Source organism: Corvus moneduloides, chromosome 18 (assembly GCF_009650955.1).
Source record: "Corvus moneduloides isolate bCorMon1 chromosome 18, bCorMon1.pri, whole genome shotgun sequence".
In the NCBI taxonomy this organism is placed as follows: Eukaryota; Metazoa; Chordata; class Aves; order Passeriformes; family Corvidae; genus Corvus; species Corvus moneduloides.
This window is the reverse complement of record NC_045493.1, coordinates 14,521,338-14,540,877: the sequence shown is the minus strand read 5'-3', so window position 1 is coordinate 14,540,877 and position 19,540 is coordinate 14,521,338. Positions and strand designations below refer to the sequence as shown.

At 39.0% G+C, this 19,540-nt stretch overlaps 1 long non-coding RNA gene across 1 annotated transcript in view; it reads left to right on the top strand.

Moving 5' to 3' along the window:
* Window positions 1-19,540, top strand: part of LOC116452942 — a 209,486-nt gene that overhangs the window by 76,952 nt on the left and 112,994 nt on the right. The window contains exon 3 of the long non-coding RNA XR_004243634.1: window positions 7,207-7,264. This is a non-coding gene — a long non-coding RNA (uncharacterized LOC116452942). The remainder of the gene's footprint in view (window positions 1-7,206; window positions 7,265-19,540) is intronic.

The following is a 19,540-nucleotide window of genomic DNA, read 5'->3' as shown; positions in this document are numbered from 1 at the left end:
CTGTTGTGGTCTTTTACCACACCTTGCAAAAAGTAATCGAATCCAGCTTCAGTTCTGTGACAGTCTGAAAAAACCCTCAGGCTGTTTGCTCTGCTTCTGAATCTTTCTCACTTTATTTCAGAGACATGGGAGATTTGCAGTAGGATTTTTGCCCAAATGGAGTATTTTATTTGCTGAATTTTTGTTTGTGTTTTACAGCCGTTGTCAGGAAAGAGAAAGAAGGTCAGTGGTAAAAGCTGCCTTAAAATGTTCCTGTCTATTGTATTTCAACAGGCAATATTGCTGCCTTCATTTGGAGTATCCTTCAGAGTGCCAGCTCACCCTTTACATAGCCCTGAGAGTCCATTTATTTCACACATCAATTACACACTTGACATTTTAACACCGTGTCTCTGATTTTAATGGATTTTAGGAACTGCATTATGATTAGAGAGAAATGCTTCATTCAGGAGACACCCATCACTTACATAAAGAATAGAAACATAAATTACAAAATGTTAAAATTAATGTAACTGGAACTCCAGAAAAAATACAAAATACCTGTAGAATTTCCATCTCCTCAGCTGTTTCTCCTGTGCAAGTCCAGAAAATTCTCTACAGCTCTGATATTTGAATCTTTTTTTGAGTTACTGAAAATAGGATTTCCCTCACGGTCACTACATGCTACAGCCTTTAATATTGTTAAAAGGACAGCTCAGAAGAATTAGAAGGGTTCTGAGATCACTGCAAATGTTCTTCTGAGTTAAAGAAATTCTCAAGTGTAAATTTGATGATTTCAGCTTTCCCCTTTGCAAGACCCATCATTTACTTGGAAAGCCATGTGGCTAATGCCTGAAATCATCCTTTTAGGTCTTCCCTCTAAGAAAGTTGTACTGTTTGTTTACTTCTTTCAATAAAATGCTTCAATAGCAAAAATACTTTTCTAGTGTACCAAGAAATTTTTGACTGCTATTTAAATTGCCTCTGTTACAGAATCAATTGACCTACAAGTAATTTTACAACAAATTTGCTGGTATTTGATTAGCAGCTGCATTTCAAAACTTGCATTAATGGAACTTGATAACTGGACTTTCATCCTCTGCTGAGTTTATTAATTAGTGTTAGAACTTCACAGAGGGTTCCCAAATTTGTAGAGAGTGGAGAAGAGAACGTTTGGCAAACACAAACTGTTTCAGTTGGTTGCTATCTAAGAATAAGGAAAAGACAAATGTATACAAAAAAGCTTAAGAGAAATAGAAGTCAGACACTATTCTATTTATTCTTGCTTCTTCAGGTGGTACTTTAGCTACTTTAGGAAGCTCTTGAGCTGTGAGATTTTTCAGCCCCTACGAGCATTGGTATCGGGAATACTTGACTCCTGTTAAAAAAGCTGGATTCTTCTCAGAAAAATGAGATAAAAAGCAATCTACCCAGTCTGCAGACCAAGTCTAGCCAAGTATTTTCTCTTTGTCATTAATAAAAAAAACAGCGTATATGCAAATTTAATTTTAAGTGAACTGAATTTACTCATGCAAGTGAGAAACAATTCATCTCTCTGGGATGTCTGTCTCTATGGCATGAGCCTTTATGTCTGAAATATGTGTATTAGTGTCAGTTGCTCTGGGCAGAAGGGAATGAATTTCCATGGAATAATTCCATTTAACCTCTCTGTACGTGTCATCTCTTATTTAAGATACTTTGCATATTCCTCTCGAAGTGTCCGTAGAAAATAAGAACCCATTATCACTTCATTCCAGGGAAATTATTACTGGATTTCTGAGAGTGTCTTAGGCTGGACTGGAAGTCACAACGCTGTGTTTGATTAAGTCTGCTTAATAACACCAGTGTGGCACTTGGCCTGCATTAGGGCTTCAGACCTTGCCCTGGCAGTCTACTAACAGTTGTCTGAGAGCCTCACTGCAAATAAAATCACGTTGCAAAGGAAAAACACCAGGACACAGTTCTGACCCCAATTCTCACCCCCAACAGGGATGGGGAGATGGTAGAACAAAGGTCTATCCTGAACCATGATCATTAAGAAGCTGTTCAGAAAGCAGCTCACTGTCACAATTCATTTCCCAGCACTCCCAGCTCTGACTAGAGCCGCCTGGGTGAGTGATCCCAGCACTTTTGAAGGTGTAGGGCTTGTTTTCTGATAGTTTAAATTAATCTGTTTGGCTGAGACCTAACAGGGACTAGGAGTGCCCAGACAGTCAATTACCTGGTCTCAGAAGAAAACATGTTTACTGATCATTGCAGATGTGGTGGCATCTCACTGCCCATTGTGCTAATTAATTGCACTACCCAGGGTTTTGGGACAGGGGATACACATATGACCATATATTGCTGCCTTGCCAGCTATCAGTATCTCCAGCTAAAGGATCAGGAGGGTATATGGGATATCACTCTTAAGACTTTCAACTGAAAAAAAAATTGTCTCAGAAGATGAGAATCTGTTTCTGATGTGAAATACCCTCTTTTTTTTTTCCCCCTGCTGGAATTACTTCTGACTTATGAATGAAAATGAGAAGTTTTATGGTGTTGCTGTTTAATGTACTTAAATTCTGGTATGACAGACTACACTATCACTACAGGAAGTAAATTAAATCCTCATCAAAGTGTTATGCAGAGCCTCTGGGCTGGGCTATGTAGGACATAGTGCATAAATCGTATCGCTTGGCCCAAGGCACTGTAAATCATCTACACGTCTGGGTGCAATTTCCTCTGTATTTTCCCTAGCTCCAAGGTGTAAATACAGAAGATGAGCAGAAAGTTACTGGTTTATGCAGCATTGGCCTCAAGACTCAAAACAGCATGTGATTCACTTGGAAGTCACAAGGAATTTTAGAAATAAATTTGGAGTCCAGTGGCTATCCAGTTTTGGAGTGCTTAAGGTGCATTCAAATCCAATTTTCAGTACTTAGAAACGTATTGAAAATGAAAGTTGCAGTTGTCTAAAATTCATTTGCAGGTGTGGGATTATCCAGGAAAACAGTTTACTGGATTTCAGTACGGCTGTGGCTACAGGTGCCTATTAGAGGTAAAACAGGGCACATAATGCACCATCCAAACATTTACTCGCGTTGTCCTGCAACCTCCCATGTGGCTCAAACCCTATGGATGAGGATGGGTGCAAAGCAATTTCTGTTTGGTGTGTCTCTGCAATGAGATATTTGCATAGAATTCTGAATTATTTATATATTCCCTTCCAAGCTGCAGTATAAGTACATAGATTATGTCTGGGACCATATATACGAATATTGGGGATGCCTTGGTGGCTATAAATTCATAGGGTCACATATTGATCTTTTGATTTAGTTATGTGGAGTTTTATCGAGTAAATGCCACAGTGAGAAGTTAAGGGAATAAACTACTATCTTTATTAAGAGTATCTTGATGTCAGCTTGCAAAGGGAACTGTGCTGTTAAACCATTTTTTCCCTATTTTTTTTTCCAGAGGAAGAGTGCTGAGTTGTAATAAAATACTGTCTTTAAAAAAACCTAAGACAACCCCTCATCTCTTCCCACAAACTGGGAAAACGTGGGGCCATCAATATGTTCACATATTCATACAGAGCAGATTTTTTCCGCTAAATCTAGGTAATTATCCTCCCTTGTGATGCATCTAATTGATGTTACATTTACAGTAATAAACACCAGGTGCATGTTATCTTGCACTGATATTTAGAAACTCTACCGAGGTGTTGTGCCTGAAGGTTTACAGGCAGAAGTAAAAATACAACAGGCAAGCAGGGGAAAGAAAATAATGAAACGTTCTTGGTGAAATTTACTTTCTTGCAGTTTTCAGCTCCAAGTACCTGTTCACTATTCCCCGTGCCACTTCATCTGTGATGAGTGAAGCTGTTGTGTCCATGGCTGGGAATTAAGACACAGACACTGCCCACACTGCTGTGATTTCTGTAACTGCTGAACTGTAATGATCCGAGGGTCCATCCTTTCAAGGAACACAGGATATGTCCTCAGAGATGATTTAAAATGCAAGGTGTGATTACCTTTCTGTACTGATAGGTTTTTGTAAATGTTTATAAAGTGCTAGACTCGAGCTGCAGTTAGAATTTATTAACTGATAACTGTCCAATTTTTAGAATATAGATAATGAAGGAGAGAAATGGCTCTGTGCTGATATCACTTCATGTAATTACACAACTTCCTGGTGCGTGTTTCTTTCCCTAAATGGCTGTAAATCTGACAAAGACATACACCGTTGCTTGTAGCAGGAATTATTCCCTTGGACAATATTTTGAAGGAACCAATACAGCACAGAATTACTGAATTTTCAGCACATTGAGACTGAACAATGGCCATTGCCAAGCACTCTCCTGCGTACTTACAGAGGATAAACCAAGAAGAGAACAAGAATCTAATTTTTATAAATTTGAAGTAGCAGTTTAATATAGTGAGCACTTAGCACTTTAAACGTTTTTGAAGTCCTGCTGTCTGAAGACACTGAGTCATCACACAGAATTACTGCTGGTCCTAGCGTTGCTTTGACTAGTTTCTTAACAAGTCTAGGATAAATTCCTTCAGGTTCTCTGTGTATCTGAACATGTAAGCTGTTCCTGGTTCTGGTCTTTAGGCTGTTTTTCTGTTGAAATGGGCACAAAAAATACCTGGGTCTTTGTGGGAAGGTGAGATAGTAAATAACTTGAATCCTTCTGTCTTCTCTGTTGTCTCACATTTGCTCTCAGTTTCTTTAGATAATCTCTACCTTTTCTATCTCATGGGACTGAAAGTACCTTTTTCCTGTTATCTCTGATATTCATTGCCAGCAATAACTCCCTTTTAACCTTTGTTTTTCTGACTGTATACCTGTCTAGTTCTATAATATCTGTCCATTTCTCTTTTATGCCATGTTCCTTTTAGATCTGTAAGTTCTTTAAAGAGTCATGCCAAGTGTTTTCCCTCTGTGGCAGACTCCTTTGCCTTTGTGTTTTTAATAGAGTCTGTTTTAATAGCTGCCAGTTCTTCTACACTTCTTTTTCCCTTAGAATGTCTTCTCAAAAGATCCAGCCTACTGTCTCTGTGAATCTGCTGAATGTCACTGTTCTCATGAAATAGAGAACTCAGACATTTCCTGATTCCCCTCCCAAATTTCTTTCTACTTCCAAATTCTTACTTAGCTTCTCCTTATGAGTTAGAATCAAATTCATGCCCCCAGTAACTTCCTCTGCCATCTGGACAAATGACTATCCCTGCAATACAGCAAATGCCTTCTGGGCAGCCTGCATTTTCCAAACATTTTTCAAGACATAGTTTGGGACTAAAAAAAATCTGTCTTTACAATTTTGTCCTTTAGATTTATTTATTAACTATAATTTGGTGTGACTTTCCTCTTTATGTGCTGGTAACTTGCAGTATACTAGACCCTTTCAATGATATTCTCTAACTTTTTGGAGAATGAGGAATGCTTGAGGCTCAATTTACAAAGAATGACTCACCTTTCACTCAGTGTTTTTACAATTAAGCAGACAAGACAGCCTCAAAGTAAGAGTCAGTATCATTGCCATCCTTATTTCATAAAGGGGACTTCAGACACAGTGATTGTCCATAGGTCATTCTTTGTATCTGTGGAGGTCTTGAGAATTTCATTAAATCTTCTTAATTCTAGTCCAGTATCTAAGTGACAATTAGTTTTTTCTTGTATTAACCTAGTTCTAGTTCACTTTTTAACAGTTACTCAAGTTCTTTGTCATCCAATTTTGATATAATTTTGTTAATTGCCTCACTTTTAGGGGTTTTTAAGCCTTATTGAAGAATAAATTGCCTTCTTTAAGGGTTTCTTCAGAAAGACATTATGGATATAAAGGTAAAGAAAGTGTGGATGAGATTTAAGGAAATCAGAAATGGAATTTTTGCTTCAAATGTTTATATAGCCAATTTACCCACCCACAGACATTTTATATAAGTATATGTATGCATGGATGGATGGATGTATTCAGTTTTACATACATACCTCTTGGTTTCCCAGCCATCAGTTTAGATAATAGTGATAAATGTCATTTATGCAGTTACTGTGTGGTCTGAGATGTGAATAATGTATTCTAAGTCTTGCTTCTCACAGTTACCAAGTGGAAAAAGAGAGAACAGGGCAGACAGGGCCACAGCTCTCAGGGTCAGGGTTCCATCCCTGCAGGAAGGATGGAAGGAGAGAAATATTCACGAATCTCTGCCACTCACACTGTTAAATCCTGCACAGCCCTCAGGTGGCTGCATCCTGTGCTCCTACACTTACCTCTAGAAGGAGCTACCTTGCACTCGGACCAAATCACCCTGGTTTTCTTTCCTTGTTTGGTATTTTTTTTCTTGTAAAGATTGCACACATAATCCTACCCTGCCTCTTTCAAATCCAGAGCCTCTGGTTCCCCTCCACAGCAAAAGGAGCCCTGCTGACTCTGCAAACCTTGTGTAGAGGGGAGCCTGATTTACTTTTCAATGCTGGTGGATGAGATAAAACTATTTAACCTCTTTTCTATACCCCATGAGATTGGTCCCTGTAGTGACTCAGCAGGTATTCCTGTTCATAATTAGTATCTATAATAAACAAATGAAGAACTGCCCAGAGAATCAAAGTTTTACTCCCAAGCAGCACTGAATTTCGCTCATCCAACTGCCAAAACATAAATAATTAAAAAATTAATTTCCTCTACCAGTGTAAATGTTGAGAATTAAACAGCTGCAGAGATGGGAAAGCAGAAGGACAGAGAAGAAAAGGTAGAAGGGGATGTTCATAATAGCTGGAGACTGAGAGCAGTGGCCAAAGCCAATCAACCAAAGAGATCTGTCAGTGTTTCTGGTCCTTAAAAAGCACTGGTTTTGTTTTTCCATGTTAGAATTTCTGCTGAATATTGGGTGACAAATATGCCATTGGCTTGTGTAACTGCTACTGCAAATTGCAGCTACCGGCTAAGAGATTTTTCACCTGGCAACACAGGAGTTCAAAGCAAAGGGATGTTTTCTTCCACAAAGAAGTTAAAATAACGCAAGGATAAAATGAATAGCATGCAGATGCTTCTGTAAAGTGCCACCCCACTGGACAGCCCAGTGTCTCCCAGTCCTTTAGCTGAAGCCAGCTGTATAGAACAACACACTGTATTTTAGAAGTCAAATATGACATCTTAAATTTGGAGCTGTTCATAGCTGTGTTGAAATAGATAAGGGAACAGGAAGCAGAGGAAAGAAAATATTTTCTACCTTTTGTTTTTTGCAGGAATAATCATTTGCCTGCCCACAGCAACATTTCCTCCACACTGGTTCAGCTGTACCTGGTGAGTACAAGACTCCCTACTCCAGTATTTTTTACCACTCTTCTCCCCTGTGGGGATATGAAGTTCAGCTGAAGTCTAGAAGGAAAAAAAGATCTGTAGTTGTATGACAGTCTCATGCTGTGGTAGTTTATACCAGGAAAATGGAAACTTTGCAGGCATGGCATTTATTCTGCATCATTCCCAGGGTTAAATACAGTAAGCATGTAAGTTGAACAATTAGATTAATGAATATTGTCAGTGTTATTTTAGTAATTTAATATAAGATGTAGAGGGGGCGATGACTGTGGAATGATTCATTTCTGATGCACACCCACAAATTAGCATTCTTTGTGTTTGCTTTTGTTTGTGTAATTTTGCACTTCAACAGAGAATTATAAACTGTAATTGCTTCACAACTGAAAATATAGAGGCTCAGTGACCTCCTCACTGCATGGCAGAACTGTGCTAGAAAATTTCCTTTCACTTCTTTATGTCCTTTAGAAAACAGAAGATCAAGGACTCAGAGTTCTCAATGTCATTTAAATGATGTATACAGCAAGAGTGCAGTGAGGTCCAGATAGTCTACCTAGGCTTCTGCAGTTTGGAGTAGAGATACTTAAAGAAATGAGGTTGGACTGAAATGCGGTGGTTGAAGTTCAGGAAATTTTCCTGGATTGCAGGATAAGGTGCCTGGATCCTGCACACGAGCCATGTTCTGACTGGAGCTTATGAGCTTCTGTGCAAGTGTTCACTTAGCATTTACAGAACCTTTCAGTGCAACATATTGGAACTGAATTCGTTTGGATGGTCCAAATTTATCTGGGAAATACTTGGATATTTAACATGTGCAATTCACATCCTGCTACAGATTTACTGCCACCAGCTCCCGGATCAGCTCAGGTGTGTGTTCAACAGTCTTTGCTGTGACTGCAGCATGGATATCGTGCTCTGTCCAACAGGAAGAGCAGTGCTCCCCTTCTCAGCAGGGTTGCAGCAAAGTGAGGAACATGGTTAGGTGTGTTGGTTCACGAAGAAAGAGTAGCTGGATGGATCCTAGCATAAATTGTGTAATTCCTAGGAATCTCAGTTCCTGGTAGTCTTACCTCTCTTCAGACACCAAGGTCTGTCAGGTCAGCTCATTTGTGGGTGACTGGGAGACACTGGAGTAAGTGTTCTGTACAGCTGCACTCCAGATCTTTCGGCTGTAGGACATAAAATTCGCACCCATTGTGCCACGCACTACATGTCTGTTTTCAGATCAGGCATTATGAAATATTAGAATGCCATGCAGCAGTATTTATAGATATGAGGATTTATATGTATGTGCTGAACATTTGAGGTTCTTGTCTATGGCTTTTGTAAGTTTGGTTTTGCTCTCTGATTGCCTTTGGAGTATCTGCAGGGTTTTCTTGCATTTCTTGCAGGGAATTTACATTTTAAATTGCCTGTGATGTGCTCTCTTTCCACTGCTCTAATTTCTCAATGTCATTTTGCTTACTAGCATTTTTTTGATACAAGTTAAAGTACTTTGCTCCTTTTTAACCACACAGCTTTCATATTGCCCAAACATCTATTTACTTTCCAGTATGCTTTAGTATGCCTTTTTATAGGCAGATATTTAGTTACCAGTTGTTCCCTTCATTTGCAGACTAGCTTATTTTGTCTAATTATTTCTCCTTTTTAATCTTTATATTTCAAGGAAAATGGGATGACACATTCTATCTGAATTTCTCTCATTATGAAGTTTATTTTAATTGACACAGCTCTTCACTGAAAACCAGAAGATTTGTTTCCAGCTCGTGCTCTTCTCCAAGGTGAGCTGGAGGGGATGGTGTCCACCCGCTGCCACAGCCTGGCCCTCCTGCAGGGAACCCCACACAGCACCAGCCTCCAGCCCAACTCTTTCATCTTCCTTGGCTTCTCTAATTCGGGTTTCTGTGTAATGTTTATTTCTGGCCACCACTGCTCACAGGCACTTCGATCCTGGAAAAATCTCTTGGGAAAAAAGCCAAGCACAGAACACCATCACAGCCACTGTCTGTCTTAGTGACATTGAACAGCTTTTCTAAAATTAAACAAGTGTCTTGCACAATTTAGTTCCAGACAAGGCTTCCGAAGATGGAGCTTATGTCAGACACTCTTGACTTGTAGCCACCTACCTAGCTGATGTTGCCTTCTTGCCATTCTTTGATGACTTATTTAGAATTTAATTTACAGCAAACACGATGCAGGATTTTTTAAAAAACTATTCTTGGAGGAATTTGAGTGTTTCTTCCCTTTAGCCAAGTAAGCACTGATGCAAATTCACAGGTGTAAGCGTTCTTGAGGTTGGTATCTACTCTGTTGGCTGTGAATCTTTGTGACTGCTAACTGTGTTCTGATGAAATACTTGTGATTGCACCTTTGGGAACAATTCCTATTTTGGGGGACTTTAAAGCACAGACTGAAACAAATGGAATTTTTTTTAGTGTTTCAAAATGCTACTGTTAATGACGGTCTAGAGATGTTAATTTTCACTCTCAGTGGATTAAAGAAATTTACAGAAGAAAATGTTCTTTCTGTTGGAGAAGGAGGGGCAAGGAAGACATAAAGACATATCAAGCCTTTGTCCTGAAAAGTTCAGATTTATGCCATTTATGAACATAACTTTTACACTGACTGTTTCTCTTCTACTGAATTGAATTAGTCTCCCCAGTATGGTTAAAAGAGCACCATTTTATAGCTGCGAACTGCAGCCTGTTCTGTGCACAAACTTGCATTAGTGGCTGAACAATCTCTAAGATATATTTGTTATTTCTTCGTTGGATGTCAGCAAAAATCAGTTTGTAAGAATGACTTTTATTATTCCTAGCAGTTTACAATTCCATAATTTTTGCTCACATGCTCACGCAGTTGAAGGCAATACCTGTTTCCATTACAAATGAGAGGGAGGAGAGGCTTATATGAGGGTTCTTGTGTCCTAAATTTCATTTTAAGTGAGTCCTAGAGTTGTAAAGATCGTTAGGTAAAGAATTTACATTGTATCTATATATTTAGATTTTAACTCTCATACACGGCTGTTGGTTTTCCTCGTGTCTTCTCAATAAGGCAGTGCTCAGTGGGAGAGTGAGTTTCAGTGACTGGTTGCTGGGGTCAAAAGAAATTCATTTTCATTGTACGGATAAGGAAGTAGCTGTGAGCTCTTGCTAAAACCAGGTGAGGTTAGGGGTACTGGTTGCTTACACAGTGTGCACTTGCACAGTGTTACAGTAGACATTGCAAGATTAACAGTTCCTGCTGTTTTTCCACACCTTTGGGGATTCCTGTGTCATGTCTGTTATCACTGGTCACTGTCAAGGGCAAAAGGGACAATGACTTCTTGCATTTTGATTCATTTCAGAGAAGGTATTTCTTATGAGCATCAAGTACCTGATACAGCTAATTTAATATATCTCACAGATGGCTATAACTCTCCAGGACACACAGGTATTCTGAAGTTTGGGTTTGTTTCATTTGTGAGGTCGCTGCTCTCTTAATTTGAGCTTCTGACTCAAATCCCAGATGAAGCTGAAGAATTCGTACCTCTATTAAAGTTCAAAACCTGCAATTATTATTAATACTGTTGATTTTACCTTTCCTCAGAGAAGCTGCTCCTCAGTGCTGGTGATGCTATCCTGGATGCTGCTCTCTAACGTCCTCTTTTGTAAAATCTTAGAATGGAGATCTTGGCTAGGACCTCTTCTCATCTGGGTTTTCTTTACTCTGTCACCAGATCATGCATTAGAAGCTGCCTCATTCGTTTTGCCTTCAGGAGTGCTGGCAAGGGTTGGTGTCACAGGTCTGATTTTCATTAGTAACGAACCTTAATGATATTTTCGTCCTCTTCCTTTTCTTTTCTTTTCTTTTTATTTTCTGAGAGTCTGGCAGGACAAGTGCCCATGATCAGCTTGTACACACAGCCATTGCAGAGATTTCACTAGGAAACACATAGAAATAGGAAATAGTAAACGCAATGGAGTTCTGTTACTCTATTAATATGCATGACAGGAGCTGTTTCCTGAGGCATATCTTTATTTTAATAGAGTAATTTAGAGTATTTTTGAAAACATATGCAATTAGCATTGGTTTTTTTTTTTTTTTTTACCATGACACAAGGTGCATAAATGAGAGCCTGAGGTGTACTCTTCTTGTATTGCTTGGGAAAGTGCTCCAACATATGCACTTCTCTTTGTTTCAGGTGAAAAATGCTTTGTTTGTGCAAGCTCACATGAATGTCTCCTTACTCTCACTTTACCACAGCGGTGATTAATGTACTTTCTGAACCAGTGAGATACTCACATTGCTACAAATCTTTTTTATTCCTGCTACTTTCATTAGGTATCTGTGCCCCATTGTGATGTACATCACATTAAATTTTCAAGTTGCTTTGTTCATATATTAAAATTAGCTGTTCATATATAGAATTAGCTTGCAGAGGTTCCCAATCAGTTGTGCCTGGGGTTTGGATCCCAGGAAGCTGTTTTTGCCTGGCTCCTCTCCAGAACAGGGTAGCAGACCACAACAGCATTGCCCTGGCAGCTGGTCCCGTGCCTGCGCCGTTTGTGCCTCTGTTTGAGGCAGTGATGTTCCCTCTCGGAGCTACTCTCTGGGGCTTCTCCCCGGAAAAGGGAGCTGGGCAAAGCCTTCTCCCCCCAGTTTGAAGGGAGAAGGAAGGCAACGGATTTTTCAGAACAGCTTCCAAATGGGACCGACATGGAGCAGACCACCCCGCCCACCCCAAAGTCACATTTTCAGGAACTTGTTTTGGGGGAATTAGGCTGTAGAACACAGAGTTCTTCTGAAAACTGAACGGGAAAATCATGTGGTGTCACCTTGGAGTGGTACTTCATGCAGTGACTCTCAATGCTGGTCTGGCTTTCCCAGCGACTCTACAAATTGCTTTCGCAAGCAGAAATTTATTGCATATGTGTGAGGTAGCTCTCTTATTTTTCCCTTCCATCACTCCCCCAATTCCTCCCCAAAACAGATGTTGCTATAAACTGATATGTCATTTGATCATGAACTTTTCTTAATGATTGTGGTGGCATTTCTAATATTTCTTAGAGGCAAGTGCATCAGCTGCCAAATGTAATTGTTTCACTAAGGCAACGAAATACATTTTACCACAGAAACAGTACAGCTGTGATTTCATGATTGTTGCTACCCTTGTTCCACTGCAGAGCTGGACAATTGGTCTGGTCAGTTCTAGACATAGACACAGTTCTAGAATATCTCTGGATATTCCCCATTCCTAATCCCAGGGTCCTACAAAACTCATTGCTATGTGCTTTTTGTTATTCATGTTGAACAAATATCCCACAAATCTGGACTACTCGGCTACACTAACTTGTCAGGAGACACTTTTACTTTATTTTTTTGTCCTATTATAAAATAAATACAGCCCTAAGCATCATTCTGGGGACCAATCATAGTGTGGTGTTAGTAGTGATGTGTTTAATTCTAAATACTAATTAACACAAAAACATTGCTGAAATTATGTCTGTTGCTGAGCCAGCTCCCAACAGTTGTACAGTTTAAACTCTTGATTCCAGCCAGCTTAGCAGTAGCCTGTAGGAAACAAAGAAGTGGTAACTAAAATTGTTTCAATTTCTAGAACGGGCCTTTGAGGACTGAGAGACAAGACTGATATATTTACATATGTAAGTAATTACAGTGAACAAGCATTTCCAGTTTGGTTTTAACACACATACTTGTGAGGCATTCAATGTGTACAACCATCTGTATTTTTCCAAATTCAATCAGGTGATAAAATGTCTGCAGTCAGAAAAATCTTTTACTTATCACATTGTCTCTGGGGAAAGGAGTGTCTGATAGAAGATTCTTACTTCATTTGGCTGCTGTTGAGTCATCCAGCTGATGTTTTTGAATTTGCACTAGACTTGAACCTGGTACTGAAACAATGAAATGTTTGCTCATAAAAAAAGGAGAAAGAGCATGTGGAAAATTTTGTTTTACGACAGTGAGACAAATGCCAGTAAACTGAAATTGTGGCAGGAAATGTAGCTTTCTTAGAAAAGGAAAAATAAAGGAAGAGACACTGAATTGGATCTTGAATCTTCTAGGCTTAATGTTTTAAACGTAAAGCCCTGAGAATGTATGACTGTATCATTTTACATATCTCAAACCAGCATTTTCTTGTCCCACAAATAGAGACCTTTTCCTGGTATTGAATTGTTTTTTTCTATTTCTCAGTGACTCAGATTCCTTGTTTGCATCTATATCTGTCTAGCTGTCTCAGGACATGAGGTCTCATTTCTGAAAGAGCAGATATATTTTCTTGCAAATATCACAGTGGAATTTTAAAAGTGATGTTTACCCATGTCAGCTAGGTAAAAGCACTAAGAAATGGCTATCTTGGTGTTCAATTGAGTTAGTGGTAAAAAAATCCCACAAAATACTTCCTGTAATATATATAATTTGTTGTAATGATGAATTTATGGATGAAAGAAAATTTGGATAAACTTAGACATATAATTTATCCAATAAGCAGCTAATCCATAATGAGCGCAACATGCCCCAGGAGAGGACACCGCAAAGTATTTCCCATGTTAACAAACTAGTGATGTTATTTGGCCTTTTCAATTTCTTCAGTTATCCTGATTTACTTTTGACAATTCACTTAATCAAAGAAAACTACCCCTTTTGAATTTTCTTTTCAGCCTACTGTTCACTGGTGATATTAAACAGAAACTAAGTATATTAACTGCAGCAGTGAGTTTTCAGAATTAAGAGTATTAGTGTGTTTGTTTTGCCAGGCTGCTATTTCTCTTGGATTCTTTGTACTCTGAGGAATGAAAGTGTTATGGCAACTTTACATCAAAAAAGACTTTGGAGTTCTTACCTCTATCTACACATGGTGAAATGCATAAATGTGGGTGTTTGTGCCCCCTTTCCCATGCCGGGCCTGGACAGAACTGCAGGAAGCTGACCACCTCCATCCAAAAGGCAGCTCAATGTCTTTTGAACTTCCCCCCAAGACTAAGCTTTGACCGTCTTCCCCTGTGGGCTTTCATACCGTGAGACTTGATTCACTTCTTCCTGATTATTCAGATAACTGCTCAGATTATTCAGGCAACCTTAAAAAACCCATACCAGCAATTTGGACTGCTTTCATCCCTTTTTTGAGAGGTCTTAGAGGACTACTCAGAAAAATGGGTCAAATCTCAGAAGACAATTAATGAGTCAGGGAGTGACCCAGTTCAGAGAAAAGGAAAACAGTAATGGAGCCCAAAGAAGCTATCCAAAAGAGAACATTTGTCTATACACCATTCCTTACACCAACTATTAAATAATCCTTCATTCAGATTAAATATTAAATTGGTGATTAGCACAGTCATCTCAATTTTAGAGATATAAAGAAGTTCATACATCTAAAGTGCTTTAGTGCATTGAAGGTTTAAAAAGTTCAAAAGAAAAAAAATTATTGCCTGAAAATAAATTCCTCACCAGTGCTGTATGTCTTAAATCAGCACTGGTGAAGAAAACCTCACCAGTGCTGTATGTCTTAAATCTTCTATTGGTCAGGAAGCAATAGTGATTAATCAGGGGATCTGTGTTTGGGGTGATGAGTATGGGCGGGCAGTGAGGGAGAGGGGTTTCTGCAGTGATGCCTACGAGAAATGAAAAGTAAATCTTTTAAAAGCCATATGGGGCATAATTTTCATTTGAATAATTTTTCCTGAGATTGGCACTCTGGAGAAGCAACTGTTTCATCCAGTTCTGCATGATCTGAATGTGTGTGATCGTAAATCAGCCTTCCCGTCATCACCTGTTTCCCAGATAACAACTGTTTACAAAATGATCCATCTTTTCCTGAAAATACTTTCATTTAAATGATTCAGAGGAACATGCTTACTGTAAGGAAATGTTTACACGAATTTGTACCATTCATTATGATTCATTGGCTTTCATTTGGAGTCAGAATGAAAGTAAACTTTGGAATGAGTCATGGAGGAGATGCTCCATTTTCTGGCCAGCCCCAGGGTGGCCATCAATAATTCACAATCATGCTTTAGAACTTCTGGTAAATTTTTCTTGCAACAACACTGCAAGTTGGATTCAGGTGTCTGTAATAAATAGAAGGCAGAAGCAGAGGTGTTGTGTGTTATGTGGCTTGCTCAGGAATGACACAAGAAGGAGCTGCAAGCAGAGCAGCCCCAGACTGAGGTGACAGGTGACGTGCCCTCAGCTGAGAGATGACAGTTAGCAGGAAATGTATTGCTAGAAGGATAAGTCTCGGTCACTCCAAGGGGGTAGCTGGGTTGTAGTGTTAAAAATGATAATAATTTAGCGTCGTCCGTGGTCTGGGAGGGGAAGGGATGTGGAGTGTTTGGACAACGCTCTCAGGCACACGGTTTGATTGTTGGGGTGCTCCGGGAGGTGGAATATGATGATCCTTGTGGATCCCTTCCAACTCAGGATGTTCTGGGATTCTCTCTTCTCACTAATTCAAATGTATCCTTGGACTCTGTTATTTCAAAATGGGGTCAAGTACAGAGAAAGACACAAAGCAGTTGGAGAAAAAGAAATTATAAATATGACTTGTTTCATTATTCTGATAACATCACAGTTCTTGAAATTGAATGAACACCATGTAGGAGATTTTAAAGTCATTTAGGGATTTCTATTGAGTTAGCCACCTGAATATCCCATAAAGCTGACCCTCTCTTCAAAAAAGGTCTTTATTAACCTCTAAATGCAACACCAATTTGCCTCTATAACCTCTTCCTTTTTTACTGTTTGCTTTTGCATAATGTCACAGCAGGGCTTTGAGGCTCATGCTGTGCTCTGTTTGTGTCCTGTGGGCAGCCCATATTTGTACGGAAGTGTGGTAAAGCTTTTTCTTTCCCCATGTGAGACAAGATCATTTAAACAGCAGCTGTCTTTCTTGTGGGGGAAAAAGTACTTATAATTTTGAATAACTACCTATTCAGGTGTTTCTTTCCATCCACTAAAAGCTACTAGAATGTATCAAGGAAAATACTCTTACCTAAAAGAGGAGAGAAAGTAAATAGTCATTTTGTCACAAAATTGAGTTTGAAATGTAATGATGTTTACAAAAAAACCCCAGTTTATTTTAACTGAAACATTTTGAAATAAACTGCTTGCAATTAAATGACACTTTGGTTGAGATTCATTTTAAGGAGCCTTTCTAGTCTCTCAAAACTAATGAACTGCTGCCAATAAAGACTAAAATACAGAAATAAAAAGGCATTACATATTCCACATCAGGCTTTCGAAAGTCCACAGAAGCCAGAGGGGAACTGCTCCCGTACTTCACTGAGCAGTACTTCAGACCTGAAGAGAGAGCAGAGCTGAGAAGTGTTGCCTGCTTCTCTAAGTGGGACCAATTTCACCCCTCCCAACCTTCCCTTCTTGCCCAATTGAGGCCAGTAGAGCTGAACCTCAGGCAGTTTTGTCTCCAGTGAAGCAGGGTGGAGAGTGATGCATGAATTTCTTTGGAGAGATAATTATTTGGGTTTTAAGAAGTGTTTTCTGCCCATTTGCAAGTATCCTTTTGGTGCATTCTGGCTCCCCATCTTCGCCTAGTTCATGTTCAGGTGGCAGCTCTTATCTCCAGTGCAGTTCGGAAACACAGTTGTGCTAAGGTGAATTAAATCAATGTATTTCCTAATAATGGTGATTTCAACTCAGCTGACGGTGTGGGCTGCTACAAAGAAAAGTAATTACTTCTTGTGTGTCATTTACATCAGCTATCCCATATGCTAGAGAAATGGGAAATAAATGTTCAAGGTTAGTGTCATGTGGTTGCCACTGTATTTTCTTACAGCACAACCAGGTGAACAGCAGGTGTATTGTGCAGAACAGGCTCCACCAGAATAAAGCCATAATTGAAATGGACATTGATGTCACTGAACAATTTATCTTCCTTAAAAGGGTTTTGCTTTACAAAAGAAGCTAATTTAGGCTGGGTATTAAATTAATGGCCATGTGGGAACATTTGTCTAATTCACTTAGACTTGTATTATTAGCCATGATTGTTTGATCAATATTTGCAAAACAGTGGAATTTACTCAGTTGACAGATGTCAGAGTTCCACTCCTCATTACTGAAAGTAGACTCTTTGTGGGTAACCTGCAACAACATCTGCTTCCTTAGAGACTCAAAATGCTAATATGAAGTTAATAATGGATTTTAAAATACATGATACAGTCTTCTACAATCTTTTAGGAAGCAGCTAAAACTAGGAAAAGCTTTTCCTAAATACATAATATTAATGTGCACTACATGCAGAAGTTTTTAGTGGCCTTACATGATTGGGTAAAAGCTGGAGGATGCCAAACATGCTACATCTAACAGCTAAAAAAATAATTACTCGTGTTCTCATCTTCTTTGTGGGTACTAGCAGAGTCCTTCAGGGGAAGGAGATACTGCTGCAATTACATGTATGCTGCTAGGATTGTCTATTCTCCCTCCTTAATTGTGTCATATTATTAGTGTTTTATCAGTTTTACTCTACCTGTGGAAGCTGAATCCCTGACAAATATATTTTAGACCAGTATGAGAAATTATTCAGGTCAAAAACTTTCCTACATGTTCATACTTAAAAAAAAAATACAGAAAATAAATTTATCTGCATCTTTAGAACTTTCATTCATCTCATGAAAACTTTTCTTCATTCCTATAATTTAAAACTTCATGTATTCAGCTTGTGTTCTGTGAATTGTGACTATGATCTCTTAAAATGGTTTCTCTAGTCTCAGTTAAGCACTGTCCTATTTGGGGAGACTTTTTTTATCAAGTGGCAAAACTGTATCTCTTCCTCCCCTCTCAACCAAAATGCACTTAACATCTCATTTTAGTGCAGCTTTTGGAAGTTCTTTATAAGGTTTATCACTATCAACACTTTGGAGTCTGGGTGCTGCGAAGCAATGTGACACAGTGTATATTCCCAGTGAATCATCATTGCATAATTTGTGAAATTATATCAAAGAATTTGGAATACTTGCTACTAAAAACGTGTGTATTCATGGTGGAATCTGAGCTGCAAAACCCAGGACCTGGATTTGGGTTTGGATGTGTGAATTCAGAGGAAGGAGCTTTGTTCAGTTCTGTTACAGATAGGAAGGCTCCCTCTGTCTCTCTTGGTAGAAATCAGTGTTGCTCCACTGAAGACATTAGAGCACAGTTGATTTTGGGGCAGTGATTACCAGAAATACCCATTTATCAAACAGTATAATAGAAGAGAGAGGCCTCTTTAAACAACATGAGTTTATTTTTCTGTGAACGTTGACTGTTTTCATTGCTTTCGTATTTTTTAACTATCATGCCTGTGGCACAGACTATCACTAAATTATCCTGGGTGTAAAATTAGAGAAGTTTATAGAAATTATTCCTGATTTTCCCTGGTTGCCCTGTATTTTCATTCTTTATTGATTCTTAGATGTTTTTGTGCCTCCTTTCTCTCTCTTCTCTCTCCTACCCTCCCTCCCTCCCTCCCCCCAGCCTTTTTCTTTTAATAATGGATTGTTAACTTTTGTAAGCTTTTCTGCGTCTTGGCCTGGTTTAATAAAAATGTGCAGTTGCCTCCTAATGACAAGCAACGTAGGAGTAACTTCCTCCTTATTCTTTTTCTTCCCTTGCTTGACTTGCCCTCTGCAGTTAAAATGATATATTTTCCACTTGTGCAATTTTATGATCTTCTTAAACCAACATGCACAAATACATAAAACACAAGTAAGTTGGGTAGCTCTCAGTGACATTTAAAACCAGAAGCGTGACTACATTAGGCAAAATATGTCTTTCTTTTCACTACGTTTTTCATTTTAACGCATTTCTCACATTTTAAATACTTTTTTTAGAAGTATATACTAATCTATTAACCAAATACTGTGATGCATTGAGGTACCCACCTGTCAGAGAGGGTTTAGTGCATCCATGTTTCCTAGAAGGAGTCAGCACACCTGATCCTCACCTCAGCATTTACTGAATATTTATCATGCAAATGGTAAATGTCAGGTCTACAGAAGTACTTGACTGTGAGCAGGGTGTGGGCTGAGATACCTGGACCGTCCTGCAACTCTTTCTCTGTGAGTGTGAAGGTGAATTGGAGCCAGAGCTCTGCCTGTCACTGACACTTCCATGCTCAGCTGTCTCAGCCCTGGAGTAGAAAGCGTAATGCCTTTCAGTAACGTCTTCCAATTAAGGACAGGATGTCATGCCATGAGGGTGATTCTTTAATTCTCTAGCGTAGGAAGCCAGCCCCAGCAGAAATCTAGCCTTCCACATGTTTTGGGT